The sequence below is a fragment of the Maniola hyperantus genome, chromosome 6, assembly GCF_902806685.2.
Source record: "Maniola hyperantus chromosome 6, iAphHyp1.2, whole genome shotgun sequence".
In the NCBI taxonomy this organism is placed as follows: domain Eukaryota; kingdom Metazoa; phylum Arthropoda; class Insecta; order Lepidoptera; family Nymphalidae; genus Maniola; species Maniola hyperantus.
The window spans coordinates 11452298-11475798 of record NC_048541.1 but is presented as its reverse complement, the minus strand read 5'-3'; the positions used below and the strand labels follow the sequence as shown (position 1 = coordinate 11475798).

At 36.1% G+C, this 23501-nt stretch overlaps 1 protein-coding gene across 4 annotated transcripts in view; it reads left to right on the top strand.

The window, feature by feature from the left end:
• The window catches only part of LOC117983276 (uncharacterized), a 170392-nt gene that overhangs the window by 71618 nt on the left and 75273 nt on the right, over window positions 1-23501 (top strand). The window contains exon 3 of one of the 4 annotated variants that reach the window (XM_069499098.1): window positions 11922-11963. The exons of the other annotated variants lie outside the window; for them this stretch is intronic. The gene's annotated coding sequence lies outside the window, so the exon portion shown is untranslated. The remainder of the gene's footprint in view (window positions 1-11921; window positions 11964-23501) is intronic. 4 annotated transcript variants of the gene reach the window in all.

The following is a 23501-nucleotide window of genomic DNA, read 5'->3' as shown; positions in this document are numbered from 1 at the left end:
TCTACTTATTTTATACTAGACTAGATGATACCCGCGACTTCGTCCGCGTGGATTTAGGTTTTAAAAATCCCGTGGGAACTCTCTGATTTTCCGCGATAAAAAGTAGCATGTCCTTCCCCGGGATGCAAGCTATCTCTGTACCAATTTTCGTCAAAATCGGTTGAACAGGTGAGCCGTGAAAAGTTAGCAGACAGACAGACAGACACACTTTCGCATTTATAATATTAGTATGGATGATGCCCGCGACTTTGTCCGCGTGGATTTAAGTTTTAAAATAAATAAAAAGTAGATGTCCTTCCCCAGGATGCAAGCTATATCTGTACCAAATTTCGTCAAAATCGGTCGAACGGACGGGCCGTGAAAGGCTAGCAGACAGACAGACACACATTCGCATTTATAATATTAGTATGGAATGGATACTGAAAGAAACGCCTCTTGCGATAGGAAGTAACAGGTTAGCCTAAATAAATATAGTCTAACGCAGCGCTAATGTCTAATGTGAAGCGGATGCATGTTGCCAGACACACAACAACATTTTTAAAATTAATAGCTGAGCAAGGTTGCCAGAATGAAAATTAATATTCTTTAACTAATTTCAAGGTCTTCAAATAAGAATACAATTTAGACATGAGTGAATAGGTACTTAATTATTATTCATAATGCATAAGAATTTTCATTAAAAGGATGTAATTAGAGATTTTTTATTCACTGACAAATAAAATATTATTGAACTAAATAACCTATAGGAGAGCTATGTTGTATTAGGTATTATGAATTAGTATAACGAGTTATTAGTTTAATAGCTATGTTGTATTAGCTATTAAATTTATTATTCAAACAAAATCGTGTTATATGAAGCACTCAAAGTTAGTATGACACTGGACATAAAGTTGTCAACAAAAAACGTATTGCAGACCGTAGAATTTCTATTCGGAATGATCCGTCCAATTGCGTAGTATGTACTACATCTATGCGATGTAAAGTACCCATGCTTGACTTTCATAAATTCATTGAGCATTCGTTTGGGGTCATTATTGGCTTATATTACCTGAGCGTCTAGCCGCTTTACGACAACGTTAAAATAAGAAGGTCAAGTTTCGCTACAGCTTCTATGAAATACTAAAATGCTTTCATTTGGACGTCCCAGCATTCTCGAGCATCTTGATGACGACCTAAGCTGCTTAAAATCAGCAGCTCAAGTTGCAGAAAAGAAATAGCTATTAAGCACCCAACCTAAAATTGAAGCTCGCTATTGATTGATCCTGGAAGGAGTAAAATAGTTCTTTTATACTATACATAGCATACGTAGGTAATCGATTAACCCTACATTTTTTTTTCAAAAAGAATAGTATAGCCATGCTAATCATGACTAATATTCCCCCTTGCCCTCCCACTAAGCGTAAAGCTTGTACTAGGAGTAGGTTATACGACAATAATGCAACGGGTGGGGTTTGAACCGCCTACCTTTCGGGGTTCAGTCCGCTCCTCAACAGTTGAGCTACTATATAATCAAAACGTTAAAACTTTACCTAGGAGGGATATAGGATTTCGAATTTATTTTTATAGCTCTATCACAAACACGATTCAAACAGTTATAATACGTTGAACTAATTCACCAAAAGGCATTTCGACACAAAAACCTGCAACGCATTCCCATTAAGGCATGGCATTTATCATGGGCACCATTTTAGGCGTTACCTCCAAGTGATAATACAAACCCAAAAATAGATCGAAAATTATTTCGACCATAAGTTGCATTAATTTTTCAAAGCAAAATTCATGACTGTGTTGACTTGCAACGCTGTCATATTTTTTCAACCGATGCATGTTTTACTGGATATAGTGCCCATAGTTCGTAAAAGAGATAGACGTTGTATCCTTTTAGTAGTTTTTATGGTCTATTTCTCAGTTTTATTACCTTTGTAATGCAATTTCTACGATTCGAGTTGAACATGTTACTGCTGCGCACTTATGCTAAGCCCTTACTTATTATTTGCATAAATGTCACAGTATCACCTTGAGTTCTAATAGTGTTTGTTTTCTTTTCACCTTCAAAGCACTGGTATTTAACAATGAGTCTTCGCGTTCCGATCAAATCAAGACATTAAAGCGAGTTGTTATGAATATTGGACAATGGATCGACATTAATAGATAATGCCGAAATTATCGGTGGATATTTTGAGTTCATTGTCAATCAGTGACCCTTCAACAGCACTTGATTATTTGAAGGTATTCAGGACACTAACAATACATGTAACTGTTATCTCCATCCATCCATCTATCAGTCAATCTACATGCGGCCATAACTGGGCAAAGGCCCTTTTCAAGAGCGTCTCAACAAACACTGCCCTCGACCTTTCGCATCCACCCGCTTCCAGCCACCTTCTTAAAGTTAATTATTGTCCAACAGACTAGAAGTCATTATATCTTTTCAAGGATGTTTAAAAAGAGAGCTAGGGAGTAGAATTAAACTTTTCTTATAAACGATGCAAAATAAAACAGCATAGGTAATCTTAGTTAAAGGATTCAATTTGATTATGGTTCCCAAAGAAAATCAAAATTAAAAAATCATCTAATATATTTTTCGCCTATTTATTTGAACTTTTCTAACTGAAGACTATCACTAGATAAGCTTAAAGCCTATAAGAAAAACAGTTCGGAGTAATAATTATCTATAAAGTGTTCACCTTAAAATTCCTGTTTTCCAAAGGTATCAAGTTTCCTTTCATTCTTTGTCTATTTCCCGACATTATTCTAATGCGTTGCATATTATCACTCAAGGTCTATTTAATATTCATGGCCCTAATTTGAAAGGTTTCCAGTTTTTAGATAGGTACAACCTAACAAACCTTATCAGCCCAATCTTTGCTAGCCAACACCGCCAATTGATTAGAACGGAATAGTAACAGATTAGATTAACCAATCTACTCCATACAGTCAGCCTAACCAGTACCTACTCTTAAACGTACAAAACCAAGCATATAAATTACTGAAAATGGAACTAACTAGTAGGTAATTGATCCCGTTTAGATGTCTACACATGTTATCCGTTAACTCTACACTCTAGTGACACTAATTTACGGCTGCAAAAGAATAGCTGAGAACACACACTTCCTTTTATTATAACTCAGAACTTAGATAGCAGTTTATGGGAAAGGCTATCGTATGGTGGTATTTGACGGAATATTACTAGTGTTTTTTTTTTTCATTTTTCAAGACTATATAAGTATCTACATTTATTAATTATGAATAAGAGACGAGACGAGACGATACGAGAGACTATACATAGAACAGAAACAAAATCTCGACTCAGCTGGAATAAAAGTCCTCCTGAACTCTATGAATTTTCTATTAGAAAGTCCATTGAGTCTGAACTTTGGAGTAACGACTTGAAAGGAAGGTAAACAAAGTTGTTGCAAAACGTCCTGGATAAGACATTTTTTAAGCCACACTGAAATCGAACCATTTATCCACCTTTTGAATAAAAATGTGTGTTGAAGGAAGAAAGCAGATGCAAGCTATTTTCCGAATTTGCCTGACTATGGTAGAAATGACCTGGAATAACGTAAGCTAGAAAAATACCACTCATCTACGTAATGAGGGGAAATAAACATATGCGTAAGATCATAGACAAAACCGCCAAAGTGTTTCTATAAAACTTTGACCCCGAATGACAATTGAATACAATATGTCAATTAGATACATGCAAGATAAGATAAGCTCGTTCGTAGTGACCATGACATTGCAAACATTTTTAAGAGTGGCAATGACCAATAGGTTACATTTTAATAGAATGTTCTACATTTGTTTTTATATAAACAAATACACCATAACAATCCAACCTGAGATCAGCTTCCGGGTTATCTTTTATAATGTACGTCGAAGTTTTTACATGTAGGTACATTTTTTGTAAAAAAAAGACTATCACGATTTTTTGGTCTAAACTGAAATCAAAATAGACCAGATCTAAACCGACATAGAAACTGAAACTTTCTCACTAATCAAAATACAAACCTGAGATTCCGGAGTCGTAGATAGATAGATTTCCATCTGTCGTATCGAGTAGTTACTTAATTACTAATTAGCTGCAGCTGAAGTTAAACTTCCTCAGTGCTTCAAGACCGAAGTCTTTGAACAGTGCGTGTTGCCAGTAATGACATATGTCCAGCCTACAAGAAACCTATGTCCAGCAGTGGATGTCTATTGGTTGATGATGATGATAAAGTTACACTTCGCTGAATTCAAGCGAGTTCTCAAAACTAGTAGTCCCTACCTATCCAATCCAGTCGTAGACGCAGCATATCGGTTGGTCTCACAGCTGCACCAGAAAACATATAGAACCTTCTGTCTAAAGAGCCTTCATATTAAACAGGTCTAAGTTACCGCTTGACCTGTGGCATAACCTTGATAGCTGGCTAGGTGAAGGCTCTGCCATGTGATTGGTATTAAACAACTCACTTCAACAATCACATTACCCAAAGATCTATTATGTGTTTACCTATACTTAGAGACAGGCGTAATTGTCTTCTCACGACTTGGCTTTTTTTTTTTTATAGTTGATGTTAGTTAGATACCTAATATTATAAAATGTCGATGGCGGGAGGGGGGGTAAGGGAGCGCACCTCTACCCAGCGCTCTTACAGTCATCCTCACCTGCACGCGGTGCCCCCTGCTGGACTACTGACGAGGCTCTGGCGACCGAAAAATGGCGGTATAACAATTCGAGCTGGCTAGACTGGATAAATGGCACAGGCCGGTGTCGGGCAGCAGCGACACCGGTGCGACTAGTATCGGTATCGGTAGTATCGGTTGATGAAAAGGACCACGATATTCATTTTTTTTAAGAATATTAGCCATGTTAAATCACTAATATTCCCTTTTCCTCTTCATCTAAGCGTCAGGCTTGTGCTAGGAGTAGGTACGACAATTATAGTAGCAACGGGCGGGGTTTGAACCGTCGTCGTCGACCTTTCGGTTTTCAGTCCACTCTTCAGTTGAGCTATTGAGGCATTAAAACTGAGAAAGTTTCGTTTATCGCAATCGGTTCAGAAATTGCGCGATTTTTTCTGCGATTAGAAATATTTAGACTCATTGATATTTCCCAATTTGGCTTAATCTTGCATAACTAGACTATTATTATTAGTTTGCTATTACGTAACCTCTTATTTCCGAATCTTATTATTTGTAAATAACTTTTATCACTTACCTACTAGCATATTAGAAGCTATTAAAATGATTGGAATTGAATAGAAAGGCGTAGACGACCATTTAGTTCCCAATAACAATTCTAAAGGTAATTAATGGGACTAGTTGAAAAGACCTTCGCCTTAATAGAAGAAGGCGGTTCGGTGCTAGATATTTCATATGAAAGTTTGACGTGTGAGCACTCTACTTTGTTTAACTATTTAATTTTTATAATATTACTGGTTGATGCACGCGACTTCGTCCGCGTGGAATACACAAATTTAAAACCCCTATTTTACCCCCTTAGGGATTGACTTTTCAAAATTATTTCTTAGCGGATGTCTACGTCATAATAGCTATCTGCATTCCAAATTTCAGCCCGATCCGTCCAGTAGCTTGAGCTACGCGTTAGTAGATCTGTCAGTCAGTTTTATACTACTCTCAGGCATGCAGGTTTCCTCACGATATTGTCCTTCACCGTTAAAGCAAGTGATATATTTTAGGTAATTTCTTAAAACGCACATTACTCAGAAAAGTTAGAGGTGCGTGCTCGGGATTGAACCCCCGACCTCCGATTAGAAAGCGGACGTCCTAACCACTAGGCTATCAAAGCTTTTTTATTAGAAATTAGAAATTAGAATAGGTACTAAAAGCTAACTTCGTCATATATTATCAGTAGTGTAGTTGTTCGGTTCTGGTCGGTAGGTACTTAATATTTCTGGATAGGGACTACTAGTATCTACTAATATAAATAAATTCCACCTATGATTTCATTATTTTTGGCTTAGTCAAAGAATTTGTTAGGTAAGATTTGTTGGCAGACTTAAAACATCACGGATTTATTTTTAAGTCCGATTTTATTCATGATCTTCTTTCACATTGTTTAAAAGTAAACAAACAGTATCGATTGGTTTTTGTTAAAAACTCATAAATTACATTTTTACAACATGCATAAGATAAATCTTATGTCCGGCCACCGATATTAGTTGCGGCTCAATCTAATTTACATGGAAATCCATTTAAAATAAACGACATCGGTAATAAAATGTGGATATTTAATCACTAATGCATAACTTCACACGTTATATTCACGCCATTTTGATTACTTATGACTAACTGAGCATTATAACTTAATATTAATAACACAAGGATAAGATAAAGATATTTTATATAATAGGTATATACAGTGGCGTGCAGGTCATAGAGGCATAAATGCACTGCTTACCCCAGTTAAATAGCCCAATGCATATTTTTCATAATGACCTGCCAGTAAACAGACTCTTACTTAACTAGTGCCTACCCTGGCTTTAAACCCTGTGCACGCCACTGGGTATATACTATTATGCTGACGAGCAAGCTTAGAGCATAATAAAATACACATAAGTACTAAACAACATAATAAATGTTGCTTCCACATATTCGAAAAACATTTAACATAATTATTGTATACCTACACATAGAACACCTACAAACTTAGTATTAGGATCACATGTTTCAATCTCCGTTTTTTCTAAGCCTAGAATCAAGTTTTAAGATTATTTGAGTCATCGCTAAATAAAAACACTGGCCACGTCATGGGTGTTTGATTTTCATAATTAATTATGGTGAGCAACAATCACTGCCCCATCCTCGATCATCCCACGATTATAATCTATATTGCTATCAGGTGAGACCGCACAAAAAATCACAAAGAAAAAGATGATTACTTACCTTTTTACTTTAAAATGATGTAAGCTTTATCTTAAATTGATTATGTTTAATTATATGAGTGTACATTTTTCTGTACATTGATAAATCGACCTTATTGAGTAATGCCATAAGCATCACATGCTACTTATCTTGCTTTGAGAAATACGTAGCTACCTAAGATAAAAAAGTTGTATTGTTAAACCTTTACTTTAATTTACACCATGTGTTTACGCCTTTTCATTAATAATAATTTATTAAGCCCAGTAGCTCAACGGTGAAGGAGTGGACCGAATTCCGAAAGGTTGTCGGTTCAAACCCCACCCGTTACACTATGGTCGTATCTACTCCTAGCACAAGCTTTTCGCTTAGTTGGAGGGGAAAGGGGAATATTAGTCATAATTAACAAGGCTAATATTTCTTCCTATTTTAAAAAAGTGGGATTTACTAATCTGCATTTGGCATAGGCTATTTTCTATCACGGGAAGAGTTCCCGCGGAATTTTAATACCCATATATCCACGCGTACAAAGCCGCGGGCATCATTTAGTTATATATGTGAAAGTTTGGATGTCACTCCTTCACACCACAATGACTGGACCAATTTGGCTCATAAAATGGAGATAGCTATCCTGAATTAATATATAGGCATCTTATTAGCTCGCAAAATCTAACGTGGGATTTTTAAAAAACCTATATCCCCACACACAAAGTTGTGGACTTGTTGTGGACATGATCTACAGTACGAAAAGGCTCTTTTTGCACTTGAATGACATTGACAGGGGGGCGTAGTTGTAGAACAAAGGCTGCCAGCAAATAAAATCTCCTCAATTTTACGGAATATAATATTAAAAATGTCGAAAATCGAGTAAGTTTTATCTAATTTTAACTGAATGAGAAAATTTATATTATAATTTATAGGTCATGGACGTGCAACGTATCATATTTACCTGCTCAAATACTATATTTACCTAGTGTATAGCTATAAGATGCAGACACATTTTTTTTTATTATTTTTTTTTGCTGTAGGTATATATTATCAGGATAATCGTGACGTTACGTATATGGAATGGCTCTGATATTAAACAAAAACAGTGCATTTCAGATTTTTTACTTAGCAAGACCGCATATAAGGGGGCAGCGTGACACTTCACAAGATAGCGGCGTTAGTTCCGATTTTTGCCACGCGCCAAAAGAGCCTTGTCACACTGACCTATTAATAAAACTGTTTTACACCGAACATCGAAGTAAAATGGACCTAAAGAGCCTTGAATTGAAGTCAAAAATTCAATGCCACTGACTTTAATTTCGCAAGGTTTCCGCTTGGAGCGCTGGCTGTAGATGTGTAGACAAACTTGAGCTTTAAAACAAGGCTCTTAAGATCCAGTTTACTATAACGCAGAAGTGTTTCGACTCTCGAATTCTAGCAACATTAAAATTTGGTGTGACGTAAAATCTTATACTACGGGTACTGGAGTATAGCCTCCTGTTTCCGTAGCATATTATCAGGGGTGCTTGCTACTGTTTTTTTTTCAAATAGGTATCTCTGGAAATCTGGGTAACCTGGAGGCGCCAATAAGGTTAAAGGAACCAAATCGTTGATCATCTCAATATTGGGTTATAGTGGGTGGTAAGGGGTCGCCTGGGGCCTGGGCGTTAATTCATATCTATTATCTACCTACTAATATTATAAATGTGAAAGTGTGTCTATGATTATCTGTCTTTGTGTCAGTCTGTTATCTTTTCACGGCCCATCTTTTCAATCGATTTTTCGTTTCCGAATTGTTTTCGTAGTATATATTTATATTTATGAACTCAAAATTTTCTCTTGCATTTCACGCCAATCGATTCGATAGCAAAAAAAAAATATTGAGACCACCACTTTTTGGGTGCAACAGCCGCCATAGTAATTTTGTAGGTACACTAAAATGTAGCCTATGTCATCCGGACTATAATAACCAATCGATTGATACCTCATTCATTAAAATCGGTTCAGTAGTGTAGGCGCTATGGTGGAACACACATAAATACATAGACCGCTAAAATCATAACCCTTCCTTTTGGCTTTGCCGTTATCGGGTAAAAAACAAACGGGCACTGTGTTGTATTAATAATATAACAGATTTTATTAATATCTAGGTTATTCTAGTTAATTACATACTAAGTCTAAAGTTACACTATGTTTATTGATAAGAGAGACATAATTTCAATCATGTGCGAAGTTAAGCTTGTTATTTTACCGCTAATGAGCTATTACGAGCTAATTGACGTATATTAAGATTGCTGTTAATAATTCAAAAGAGCTTGTGAAACTCGAAACTTTAAGCATAGCGTTAACTTAAGTACAGTGCTTATAGAGGAAATTGTTGATAAAGAAAATTTAAAACATCGGTAAGTAATTAGGTATATCAATCAACTTAGGTTTCGATTTGCTTTGCGTTTTCCTCTAATATTTAACCGACTTCAAAAAAATGAATTTCTGTTTACTTTTTATTTTTAGAGTTCCATTTGCTGTTGCCTGCGACTTCGTCCGCGTGGCTCTAGGTTTTTAAAAATTATGTTTCCCACATAGTTTTTAAAAACCTAGAGCTCTTTGATTTTCCGGGATAAAAAGTAGCCAATATCACTCTCCAGATCTTTAATTGCGACGTTATTGAAGGACAAACCAACAAACAAACACACTTTCGCATTTATAATATGGGTAGTGATTTATGTAATCTATAACAACCTGTCACAAAAACATTTAAAATTATTCCCAAAACACACCCGTATAACCTTGGGGCACTACAAGTCCTACATTCTAATAACCTTTTAACAAAACGAAATGTAGTTTAGCATTCGCGAGAAAACATTTCGTCGATCGGTGGTCGTCTTTGCATAATAATAGCACAATGAGTCGGTGCTTACAACCAACCACATTACACGGAAACTCTAGTAACAAATTCGTTTTTAAGGCTTAGGGAATAAAGGTGATAAAATTGTGTTGGTTGAGAACTTTGGTGGAAGGTTGTCGATTACAAAACGGCGAGTAACACCTCCGAAGCCGCCCCCTCGCGCCTCATGAATTATTCGGTTTTGCAAGTTGTGACAGTGCGCTTGTATACCAGCCCCGAAGGACCTATTGGAACTATTGGTACCGATTCTACCTCGAACTTTAACTACTTGACAATAATTATTTTACGACGTAGAAATCGTTGCATACTCCCGGGATAATCCTTGCAGCAGATTCGTACTCCTCGTTGTTACTTTTAACACCGAGCCACACTTTATTCATTGTGGTCGTCACCCAATAGACGTCCTTTGCTGACGTGCTGTACCAAGTATATCTTGTAGGGACTTCTTCCATACACGCGCCGCCTGGATGCAGCAGCTCCTTCCAGCTTTGATGTCGTCTGTCCATTGAGGGTCCGAGAACGCTGGACTTTCTGGTGCATCACCGTTCCAGCACCTTAGGATCTCCAACATCTATCGGTTCTCCGAAATACGTACCACGATCATATTGCCACTTAGCTTCGAAATCCTGGTCTGTGTCAGTTAGATACTCTGGTTCTTCTAAGTTCGTTATTAACTCTCAACCTACCTAGGTACCTACTTTAATCAGACTTGAAAAAAAAACTAGCGGGAAGTGGAATCGCAACTGTGGACGGAATAACTTTGTAACATCAATCTTGATATCTTTTGTTTTCTTGATATTATCTTGATATCTCCACATACAATGTCAATGTAAATAGGTACCTACGTTTTAAATGGTAATATTATTATGATTTTAAATATTAGGTATAGCAAATAGGTACGCTCCAGCCCAAGCACAATATCAATGCGAAAGTGCTTTATCGTGTCTTTTTTATCGACAGAGCTTTGCAAAAGCCCGAGAGAGATCTGTCGCACTGATCATGCTCGAGCTGCAAATACTACACTCGCTACACAAGTTAAGAGTCAGTACCCTGCACATATGCCTTAGATGACATTCTGTTACTTTCTGAATCTGTTTTTTTTATTTTTTTTATATCCATTACATTGAGATCCTCGATTTTATTATTTATCAGAATTTATTACTAACCTAATATACGTTACCCTCTATCTTAACGATTATTACAAAGGATAGTCAAATATACTGGTCAACTGAACTATAAAATAAGGCAGTGGCCACAAACTTTACAAATTAACTTAGATCCTAACTCATGCTTCTAAGCAAATTCTGCCCCAATATGAATGAGGGCTTATTCTGTATTTACTATGCCATATGAAATTAAGAGCCGATTTTTTCTCTGATATAACTTGAAGGTGCTGGATAAACAAGACACACACACATACACATGACATATTTTCGCTTTCCACTTCTATTTCACTTCACTTAGTTTCTAGTCAGACAAATGAGACATTAATATTTTACTTGAATGCTGCACCATAGAGACGAGACACACAGACAACAAATTACAGCTCCATCTATAGTGCAGCATCACTTTCCTATGAATCCCTAGCTTTAAGAAAATACGTTAACAACTCATAAAAAATAAAATAGAGTACTCAAAGCGTTTCTATCTTATTTCGGTTATCACTCTAAATAAACTTAGGACTTTACTTATTTTCAACCAATAAATACAATCTTCCGACGATCGCAATCGTCGACGTGTCAATCAAAAGTTTAGTCAAACGTTAACTCGCTTAAGTTAACATACTCGCGTTCTCCACGTGGTTGCGTTTTGAATGTCATACCGAATAAGGCCGTAGGGTTGAATGAACATTCAATGTGTCTATCGGCGAACCCTCCCGCAGTCACACGACTCATAAAATTAATTTTCTCCAATATTATGAGTATAAAAGGGGAGACGTTTCCCTCTATTTATGTTCACGTTTTTCTTGAATGCTCCCTTGCATACGCGCTAATGAGGATCGCCGCAAGACATACCTCGTTGCTCGCGTCGCTCGTTGCATAATACCTACTACTTGATTGAAGTCTTTAAAACATTAAGGATTTGAATTATATTTAAAATAGAGTATAAAAAAATATGGTTGTTATATTTCTCTAAAAATATTTTATTATTCTTACAGATTTTCACGAAACCAACCGCCTGAAGTACTAATTCAAAGAACGTAAGTATACCTTAGATTTATTTACCCATGATCCATATTTCAATAATGGAGTGGTTTTCAAATATAGGTACTTACCTATATTCAAGTAGTGTCACTCAGGATGATGTAAGGATTCTAACGATATCATACATCTCTATATGTCCCGACATAAGAGATTATGAAGGAACTCACATACATAAACCGTGAAATCATTATACTTCTTTTTTGGGCAGACTTCTTTTCGGTGAGGTATGCACATCCGCGGTACTAACATGGTGCTCTTCTAAAATTTCCTTGCAAAATATTCGAGCTGATTGCCGTGATTTGTCCCTGGAATTAAAACAAAAACGCTGCAAGAGCGCAACGACGCGACGCAATAATATAAATGATTTCATAAAATTTTCAATATTGTTACAGCGAGAGCGCACCGTACAGCGGCATTAACCGAGCCCTGATATATAATAGCAATAATGGCACATTCCGGGAAATATAATCTCTTTCAATATCGCCATAAAAGCCGACCAGTTAAACGTTTAAATACTGATTAAAAATACATTCGGTGAGTATCCACAACGCTTTATAATGCCGTATTAATGAATATAGCGTCGACCAATTTTTCCCGGTGCAATGTCGCTGGCTTAATTGTAATTATCGGCGTTTAATAATATTTGTTTTTCATACACAACTTTTTTGCAGACTCTGCTTCAAAGTGATTGTTTTAAAAATAAATGCAGCGTGGCTCATTAAACCATGCATATCGTTTTAAATACATTAAACGATAAACTTAGCCGTGTATGCGAAAAAAATCATAATTGAGATGAAAATTTGTATCTAATAGAACTATCGTTCAATCATAACTAAGATAATAGATTATTATGTACTTAGTTTACTTTAATTGCTTATAAGTTTTAAAAATAAGCTACGAAAAAATCTGAAAAAGATGGCCAAGATTTCTTCTAGACTCTATCCAGGTGCAGCACTTGTTTAGGTACTTACATACATCATTGTTTACATATATTTGTATGTAGGTAGGGTATGAGGTAGGTATTAATTGGTGAGAAGGAAGGCGTCTATGTAATAAATATCTTGTAGATTAGATTCTATTCTCGCCGACTATTAAATAATCAGATACGTTTGCGATGAGTGTATAAATAAATATTAGAAAATCAATAGAACTGTAATTTGTCTAAATTCAATGCAGCTACATCAGTCGTATTGAAGGACTCTCAGTCTCCATTAAAAGTGAATTTCAATCAGGAGTTATTTGTCGTACAGTAATAGGACTGGCGGATACAATCAACTCACAATTGATGTAATGAACTGGAGACCGTATTGAATGGATTTCTTGACGGGTACTTGAATATTTCAAATACAAATCATTTTGTATGTAAAATCGAATTGTTAGTGTAGACGAAATTGAATATATACGTAACTCATTTGTACATTGAAATGTTATATATTTCATTCTCTACTTAGTTACGAATTAAAATATCATAAGAAAGTTCAACACTTGCCCCATTGCATGGGATATAATATTATTTTGACCCCTAAAACTAATTTTCGGGCATTAGTCTCTTATAGCGAAAAGTTTCGAACATGTGTAAAAGGTTTCGCTTGGCTTTTTGATCAAGGATTGTATTGATGGCACACAATATGCGGAGATTCCTCACTCTGGAGCCAGATGCTGATGGTCAGGAGTCAGGACCAGGTGATCAGGACCACCGCCATCCATGTCTCCACCTTGTTTTTGTTTTTAATATATCTACCAATTTAAACCGCATATCAAAGTTCATAATGCTAAGTTTAAATTGTGATCAAAAAGACTCGACTCCACTCCCCTCCATTTGTACCCATTAAAGGTCAATTCTTGACTTTTGTAAACAATTTTTTAATATGATAAGAATAAGCAATATTAATAAATGGGAGAATTAAATCATGTAAATGAATAGTACCATTTATCATTATTGCTGACTGCGCTGGCCGAAGGATCTCGTTAACGTAATTAAGCCGCGTAAAGTTGAAAGGGTACTGTCAATATTACCCCGAGGACGGCGCGCGGGTGAATTGGGGTAAATAGCGGAAAATTCCAATATTCATTTTACGTTTTACTATTTTATTATATACAAAAAATGTTGATGTATCTAAAAAAACAGTATTTGCATTAGCAACCAGGCCGTAAAGGATCGCTAATTATTTATTATATAAATCGCTAATTATTTATTAAATAAATAATTAGCGAAAGTATATTTGTATATAGTAGTAGGTATTCTAAAAAATACTTAGCGAAATCGATATATTTGAATTTCCGGGACCAAAAGTGTGTAGTATGTCCATCCTCGGGATGCAAGCTATCTTTTCAAATTTCATCAAAATCGGTTCAACTGATGGGCCGTGAAAAGATATCAGACAGACAGACACATTTTCACAATACTATTAGACTGGAATGCTGGAATTTTTACTTCTACAAAATATTATAATATCGTTTGTCAAAGGGCTAAAGGCAAATTAAACGGGAAAACGCGCGCATATTTTATTTTCTTCGGCGGCTTGGCCGCGTAAATATAGCAATAAGTCCTAAAATTATAATTAGACTTGCGCGCGCGTTTTTCCGCTCGCAAAAAGCCGCAAACGGAATTCTGCTACAATTTAACATAATATGTTAATATTATTGAAATGTTAGAGAATGGGCATCTTTGCGATAAAACGCCGATGAGTAATTCCGCACGATTTACCACTAGATTGCTCCCGGGCGCTGTATTGTCTTAAAATGAAATTAAAACGACCTTTGTAACATTCAATCACTTAATAATGTACTGTCCGAGCGATCTCTCATCTCGTTAATGTAATTAAGCTGGGGAAAGTTAAAAGGTTGCTGTCAATATAATCTGAGAGGAGGGAGGGATGGGATAAATGGATTAGGGTAAACAGTATAAAGAGCCTTTTGTATCCGAAATTGAATGTCACCCGGCGTCATTATTCAACCATCGCATCACGACACGTACACGATCGTAGGCTACCACGTTGCGAACACCGTTTATAAAGTTTCTAATAAAATCTATTATAACAAAGAACTCTTACTTAGAAGAGTTCTTTACTTCTCTTTTAAAGCACATAGTTTGACTTGTTGGCTACATATTTTATTGGTTGGTTAGGTACATACCTTCTTCTGGGATCTTATTTCTTCATTTGAAAGATATTATATGCAGCTCTACATAAAATCTAATACTGCACTTTGATTTAATACTTATAGGTATTTACTTATAGCAACCTCACTCCTTTCAGCTGTGTTCCCACTAGATTTTGACCTGGTCGTAGCTCAACAGATTCCTGAAAAGCTTGCAACTCGTTGGTGGTTGCTCTAGTGCTGCAAATCTTCATGCCGCTTGCTCGTTTGTTCACTATTTGTAAGACAAAAAATCTCAAATTGACTTGGTCATTGGAGTTCTTAGAAGAGTGAATAGATGTTTAGCTTGGACGATAGCTTTGTGTGCTGTATTTACTGTTTACTTTTAAAACGGGAATTACTCAATTAATTATGAATTGAGGAATTGTTTGCACTGATAGGTATTAGGTATATGTCTTTTATTAGTTTGTGTTCGCACCCAACGTCACAAGATATTTTATCGACATCATCTAGATACCTGTAGGGCGATTGTCTAAAACCTGCATCAATCATTATTACAATCTCAATTTTTCTGATTGGCTGAATTTGTGCGATTCTTGTTGCAACAATGCATTGTGGCCAATAGTGAGCGAGCATTAACCAATCAGAGATGATTGCGATCGTGACATTGTAGCTGTCAAAAAACCGCGGTAGAGCCACGGGTATTCATCCATTTTTCGCTTACACTTATTAGGTACATACCTTCTTCTGGGATCTTATTTCTTCATTTGAATGCCATTTATCGACAACATAATCAAAGTTTATTTTTAAGTTAAAGTTTTTAAGTTAAAAAATGGCACAGGCCGGTGTCGGGCAGCAGCGACACCGGTGCGACTAGTATCGGTATCGGTAGTATCGGTTGATGAAAAGGACCACGATATTCATTTTTTTTAAGAATATTAGCCATGTTAAATCACTAATATTCCCTTTTCCTCTTCATCTAAGCGTCAGGCTTGTGCTAGGAGTAGGTACGACAATTATAGTAGCAACGGGCGGGGTTTGAACCGTCGTCGTCGACCTTTCGGTTTTCAGTCCACTCTTCAGTTGAGCTATTGAGGCATTAAAACTGAGAAAGTTTCGTTTATCGCAATCGGTTCAGAAATTGCGCGATTTTTTCTGCGATTAGAAATATTTAGACTCATTGATATTTCCCAATTTGGCTTAATCTTGCATAACTAGACTATTATTATTAGTTTGCTATTACGTAACCTCTTATTTCCGAATCTTATTATTTGTAAATAACTTTTATCACTTACCTACTAGCATATTAGAAGCTATTAAAATGATTGGAATTGAATAGAAAGGCGTAGACGACCATTTAGTTCCCAATAACAATTCTAAAGGTAATTAATGGGACTAGTTGAAAAGACCTTCGCCTTAATAGAAGAAGGCGGTTCGGTGCTAGATATTTCATATGAAAGTTTGACGTGTGAGCACTCTACTTTGTTTAACTATTTAATTTTTATAATATTACTGGTTGATGCACGCGACTTCGTCCGCGTGGAATACACAAATTTAAAACCCCTATTTTACCCCCTTAGGGATTGACTTTTCAAAATTATTTCTTAGCGGATGTCTACGTCATAATAGCTATCTGCATTCCAAATTTCAGCCCGATCCGTCCAGTAGCTTGAGCTACGCGTTAGTAGATCTGTCAGTCAGTTTTATACTACTCTCAGGCATGCAGGTTTCCTCACGATATTGTCCTTCACCGTTAAAGCAAGTGATATATTTTAGGTAATTTCTTAAAACGCACATTACTCAGAAAAGTTAGAGGTGCGTGCTCGGGATTGAACCCCCGACCTCCGATTAGAAAGCGGACGTCCTAACCACTAGGCTATCAAAGCTTTTTTATTAGAAATTAGAAATTAGAATAGGTACTAAAAGCTAACTTCGTCATATATTATCAGTAGTGTAGTTGTTCGGTTCTGGTCGGTAGGTACTTAATATTTCTGGATAGGGACTACTAGTATCTACTAATATAAATAAATTCCACCTATGATTTCATTATTTTTGGCTTAGTCAAAGAATTTGTTAGGTAAGATTTGTTGGCAGACTTAAAACATCACGGATTTATTTTTAAGTCCGATTTTATTCATGATCTTCTTTCACATTGTTTAAAAGTAAACAAACAGTATCGATTGGTTTTTGTTAAAAACTCATAAATTACATTTTTACAACATGCATAAGATAAATCTTATGTCCGGCCACCGATATTAGTTGCGGCTCAATCTAATTTACATGGAAATCCATTTAAAATAAACGACATCGGTAATAAAATGTGGATATTTAATCACTAATGCATAACTTCACACGTTATATTCACGCCATTTTGATTACTTATGACTAACTGAGCATTATAACTTAATATTAATAACACAAGGATAAGATAAAGATATTTTATATAATAGGTATATACAGTGGCGTGCAGGTCATAGAGGCATAAATGCACTGCTTACCCCAGTTAAATAGCCCAATGCATATTTTTCATAATGACCTGCCAGTAAACAGACTCTTACTTAACTAGTGCCTACCCTGGCTTTAAACCCTGTGCACGCCACTGGGTATATACTATTATGCTGACGAGCAAGCTTAGAGCATAATAAAATACACATAAGTACTAAACAACATAATAAATGTTGCTTCCACATATTCGAAAAACATTTAACATAATTATTGTATACCTACACATAGAACACCTACAAACTTAGTATTAGGATCACATGTTTCAATCTCCGTTTTTTCTAAGCCTAGAATCAAGTTTTAAGATTATTTGAGTCATCGCTAAATAAAAACACTGGCCACGTCATGGGTGTTTGATTTTCATAATTAATTATGGTGAGCAACAATCACTGCCCCATCCTCGATCATCCCACGATTATAATCTATATTGCTATCAGGTGAGACCGCACAAAAAATCACAAAGAAAAAGATGATTACTTACCTTTTTACTTTAAAATGATGTAAGCTTTATCTTAAATTGATTATGTTTAATTATATGAGTGTACATTTTTCTGTACATTGATAAATCGACCTTATTGAGTAATGCCATAAGCATCACATGCTACTTATCTTGCTTTGAGAAATACGTAGCTACCTAAGATAAAAAAGTTGTATTGTTAAACCTTTACTTTAATTTACACCATGTGTTTACGCCTTTTCATTAATAATAATTTATTAAGCCCAGTAGCTCAACGGTGAAGGAGTGGACCGAATTCCGAAAGGTTGTCGGTTCAAACCCCACCCGTTACACTATGGTCGTATCTACTCCTAGCACAAGCTTTTCGCTTAGTTGGAGGGGAAAGGGGAATATTAGTCATAATTAACAAGGCTAATATTTCTTCCTATTTTAAAAAAGTGGGATTTACTAATCTGCATTTGGCATAGGCTATTTTCTATCACGGGAAGAGTTCCCGCGGAATTTTAATACCCATATATCCACGCGTACAAAGCCGCGGGCATCATTTAGTTATATATGTGAAAGTTTGGATGTCACTCCTTCACACCACAATGACTGGACCAATTTGGCTCATAAAATGGAGATAGCTATCCTGAATTAATATATAGGCATCTTATTAGCTCGCAAAATCTAACGTGGGATTTTTAAAAAACCTATATCCCCACACACAAAGTTGTGGACTTGTTGTGGACATGATCTACAGTACGAAAAGGCTCTTTTTGCACTTGAATGACATTGACAGGGGGGCGTAGTTGTAGAACAAAGGCTGCCAGCAAATAAAATCTCCTCAATTTTACGGAATATAATATTAAAAATGTCGAAAATCGAGTAAGTTTTATCTAATTTTAACTGAATGAGAAAATTTATATTATAATTTATAGGTCATGGACGTGCAACGTATCATATTTACCTGCTCAAATACTATATTTACCTAGTGTATAGCTATAAGATGCAGACACATTTTTTTTTATTATTTTTTTTGCTGTAGGTATATATTATCAGGATAATCGTGACGTTACGTATATGGAATGGCTCTGATATTAAACAAAAACAGTGCATTTCAGATTTTTTACTTAGCAAGACCGCATATAAGGGGGCAGCGTGACACTTCACAAGATAGCGGCGTTAGTTCCGATTTTTGCCACGCGCCAAAAGAGCCTTGTCACACTGACCTATTAATAAAACTGTTTTACACCAAATTCACATTTCAACTTTCGTGCCATCTAGCAGGTTAAAGTCGTTATCATTAGAATAGCACTATCCATCAATCAAATTAACCTATAGCGACTTGCAAACCCATTAAAATTAACAAGATTAATTAGGTTTGTAATGAAAAATATTAAGTAGTAGATAACCAAAGTAACAATTGAATTACGAGACGGAGGAACTTAAGAAATGCTTAGTGGGATACTCAATGCCACATTAACAATTAGTTCGCAGTAATTAGTGGACTCCATTTAGGCCAATAAACTTGAAAATTCATGTACTTATTAAATTATAAACTATGGGGTTGGCATTCTCTTTGTTTTATAGATGAGGCCCAAAAAAAATAAGAAGTAAAAAAATCTATACTTCTAATTTATGAACACCCAGTTTCCGAAATACTATTTTACAATTTTAAGACATGCAAGTTAGATTCGTTTTAAATAAAAGACATAAAGCTCCCTTCGCGTGCGATATAATAATGCTTTCAACGCCAGTACCCGTAGTATAAGATTTTACGTCTCACCAAACGTTGCTAGAATTCGAGAATCGAAACACAGAGCCACAGGCTTCAGAGCCTCAATAGCTCAACCGGTAGAGGAGTGGACTGAAAACCGAAAGGTCGACGGTTCAAACCCCGCCCGTTGCACTATTGTCGTACCTACTCCTAGCACAAGCCTGACGCTTAATTGGAGAGGAAAGGGGAATATTAGTCATTTAACATGGCTAATATTCTTTAAAAAAAAAAAAAAAAAAAAACAATAACATCGAAGTAAAATGGACCTAAAGAGCCTTGAATTGAAGTCAAAAATTCAATGCCACTGACTTTAATTTCGCAAGGTTTCCGCTTGGAGCGCTGGCTGTAGATGTGTAGACAAACTTGAGCTTTAAAACAAGGCTCTTAAGATCCAGTTTACTATAACGCAGAAGTGTTTCGACTCTCGAATTCTAGCAACATTAAAATTTGGTGTGACGTAAAATCTTATACTACGGGTACTGGAGTATAGCCTCCTGTTTCCGTAGCATATTATCAGGGGTGCTTGCTACTGTTTTTTTTTCAAATAGGTATCTCTGGAAATCTGGGTAACCTGGAGGCGCCAATAAGGTTAAAGGAACCAAATCGTTGATCATCTCAATATTGGGTTATAGTGGGTGGTAAGGGGTCGCCTGGGGCCTGGGCGTTAATTCATATCTATTATCTACCTACTAATATTATAAATGTGAAAGTGTGTCTATGATTATCTGTCTTTGTGTCAGTCTGTTATCTTTTCACGGCCCATCTTTTCAATCGATTTTTCGTTTCCGAATTGTTTTCGTAGTATATATTTATATTTATGAACTCAAAATTTTCTCTTGCATTTCACGCCAATCGATTCGATAGCAAAAAAAAATATTGAGACCACCACTTTTTGGGTGCAACAGCCGCCATAGTAATTTTGTAGGTACACTAAAATGTAGCCTATGTCATCCGGACTATAATAACCAATCGATTGATACCTCATTCATTAAAATCGGTTCAGTAGTGTAGGCGCTATGGTGGAACACACATAAATACATAGACCGCTAAAATCATAACCCTTCCTTTTGGCTTTGCCGTTATCGGGTAAAAAACAAACGGGCACTGTGTTGTATTAATAATATAACAGATTTTATTAATATCTAGGTTATTCTAGTTAATTACATACTAAGTCTAAAGTTACACTATGTTTATTGATAAGAGAGACATAATTTCAATCATGTGCGAAGTTAAGCTTGTTATTTTACCGCTAATGAGCTATTACGAGCTAATTGACGTATATTAAGATTGCTGTTAATAATTCAAAAGAGCTTGTGAAACTCGAAACTTTAAGCATAGCGTTAACTTAAGTACAGTGCTTATAGAGGAAATTGTTGATAAAGAAAATTTAAAACATCGGTAAGTAATTAGGTATATCAATCAACTTAGGTTTCGATTTGCTTTGCGTTTTCCTCTAATATTTAACCGACTTCAAAAAAATGAATTTCTGTTTACTTTTTATTTTTAGAGTTCCATTTGCTGTTGCCTGCGACTTCGTCCGCGTGGCTCTAGGTTTTTAAAAATTATGTTTCCCACATAGTTTTTAAAAACCTAGAGCTCTTTGATTTTCCGGGATAAAAAGTAGCCAATATCACTCTCCAGATCTTTAATTGCGACGTTATTGAAGGACAAACCAACAAACAAACACACTTTCGCATTTATAATATGGGTAGTGATTTATGTAATCTATAACAACCTGTCACAAAAACATTTAAAATTATTCCCAAAACACACCCGTATAACCTTGGGGCACTACAAGTCCTACATTCTAATAACCTTTTAACAAAACGAAATGTAGTTTAGCATTCGCGAGAAAACATTTCGTCGATCGGTGGTCGTCTTTGCATAATAATAGCACAATGAGTCGGTGCTTACAACCAACCACATTACACGGAAACTCTAGTAACAAATTCGTTTTTAAGGCTTAGGGAATAAAGGTGATAAAATTGTGTTGGTTGAGAACTTTGGTGGAAGGTTGTCGATTACAAAACGGCGAGTAACACCTCCGAAGCCGCCCCCTCGCGCCTCATGAATTATTCGGTTTTGCAAGTTGTGACAGTGCGCTTGTATACCAGCCCCGAAGGACCTATTGGAACTATTGGTACCGATTCTACCTCGAACTTTAACTACTTGACAATAATTATTTTACGACGTAGAAATCGTTGCATACTCCCGGGATAATCCTTGCAGCAGATTCGTACTCCTCGTTGTTACTTTTAACACCGAGCCACACTTTATTCATTGTGGTCGTCACCCAATAGACGTCCTTTGCTGACGTGCTGTACCAAGTATATCTTGTAGGGACTTCTTCCATACACGCGCCGCCTGGATGCAGCAGCTCCTTCCAGCTTTGATGTCGTCTGTCCATTGAGGGTCCGAGAACGCTGGACTTTCTGGTGCATCACCGTTCCAGCACCTTAGGATCTCCAACATCTATCGGTTCTCCGAAATACGTACCACGATCATATTGCCACTTAGCTTCGAAATCCTGGTCTGTGTCAGTTAGATACTCTGGTTCTTCTAAGTTCGTTATTAACTCTCAACCTACCTAGGTACCTACTTTAATCAGACTTGAAAAAAAACTAGCGGGAAGTGGAATCGCAACTGTGGACGGAATAAACTTTGTAACATCAATCTTGATATCTTTTGTTTTCTTGATATTATCTTGATATCTCCACATACAATGTCAATGTAAATAGGTACCTACGTTTTAAATGGTAATATTATTATGATTTTAAATATTAGGTATAGCAAATAGGTACGCTCCAGCCCAAGCACAATATCAATGCGAAAGTGCTTTATCGTGTCTTTTTTATCGACAGAGCTTTGCAAAAGCCCGAGAGAGATCTGTCGCACTGATCATGCTCGAGCTGCAAATACTACACTCGCTACACAAGTTAAGAGTCAGTACCCTGCACATATGCCTTAGATGACATTCTGTTACTTTCTGAATCTGTTTTTTTTTATTTTTTTTATATCCATTACATTGAGATCCTCGATTTTATTATTTATCAGAATTTATTACTAACCTAATATACGTTACCCTCTATCTTAACGATTATTACAAAGGATAGTCAAATATACTGGTCAACTGAACTATAAAATAAGGCAGTGGCCACAAACTTTACAAATTAACTTAGATCCTAACTCATGCTTCTAAGCAAATTCTGCCCCAATATGAATGAGGGCTTATTCTGTATTTACTATGCCATATGAAATTAAGAGCCGATTTTTTCTCTGATATAACTTGAAGGTGCTGGATAAACAAGACACACACACATACACATGACATATTTTCGCTTTCCACTTCTATTTCACTTCACTTAGTTTCTAGTCAGACAAATGAGACATTAATATTTTACTTGAATGCTGCACCATAGAGACGAGACACACAGACAACAAATTACAGCTCCATCTATAGTGCAGCATCACTTTCCTATGAATCCCTAGCTTTAAGAAAATACGTTAACAACTCATAAAAAATAAAATAGAGTACTCAAAGCGTTTCTATCTTATTTCGGTTATCACTCTAAATAAACTTAGGACTTTACTTATTTTCAACCAATAAATACAATCTTCCGACGATCGCAATCGTCGACGTGTCAATCAAAAGTTTAGTCAAACGTTAACTCGCTTAAGTTAACATACTCGCGTTCTCCACGTGGTTGCGTTTTGAAT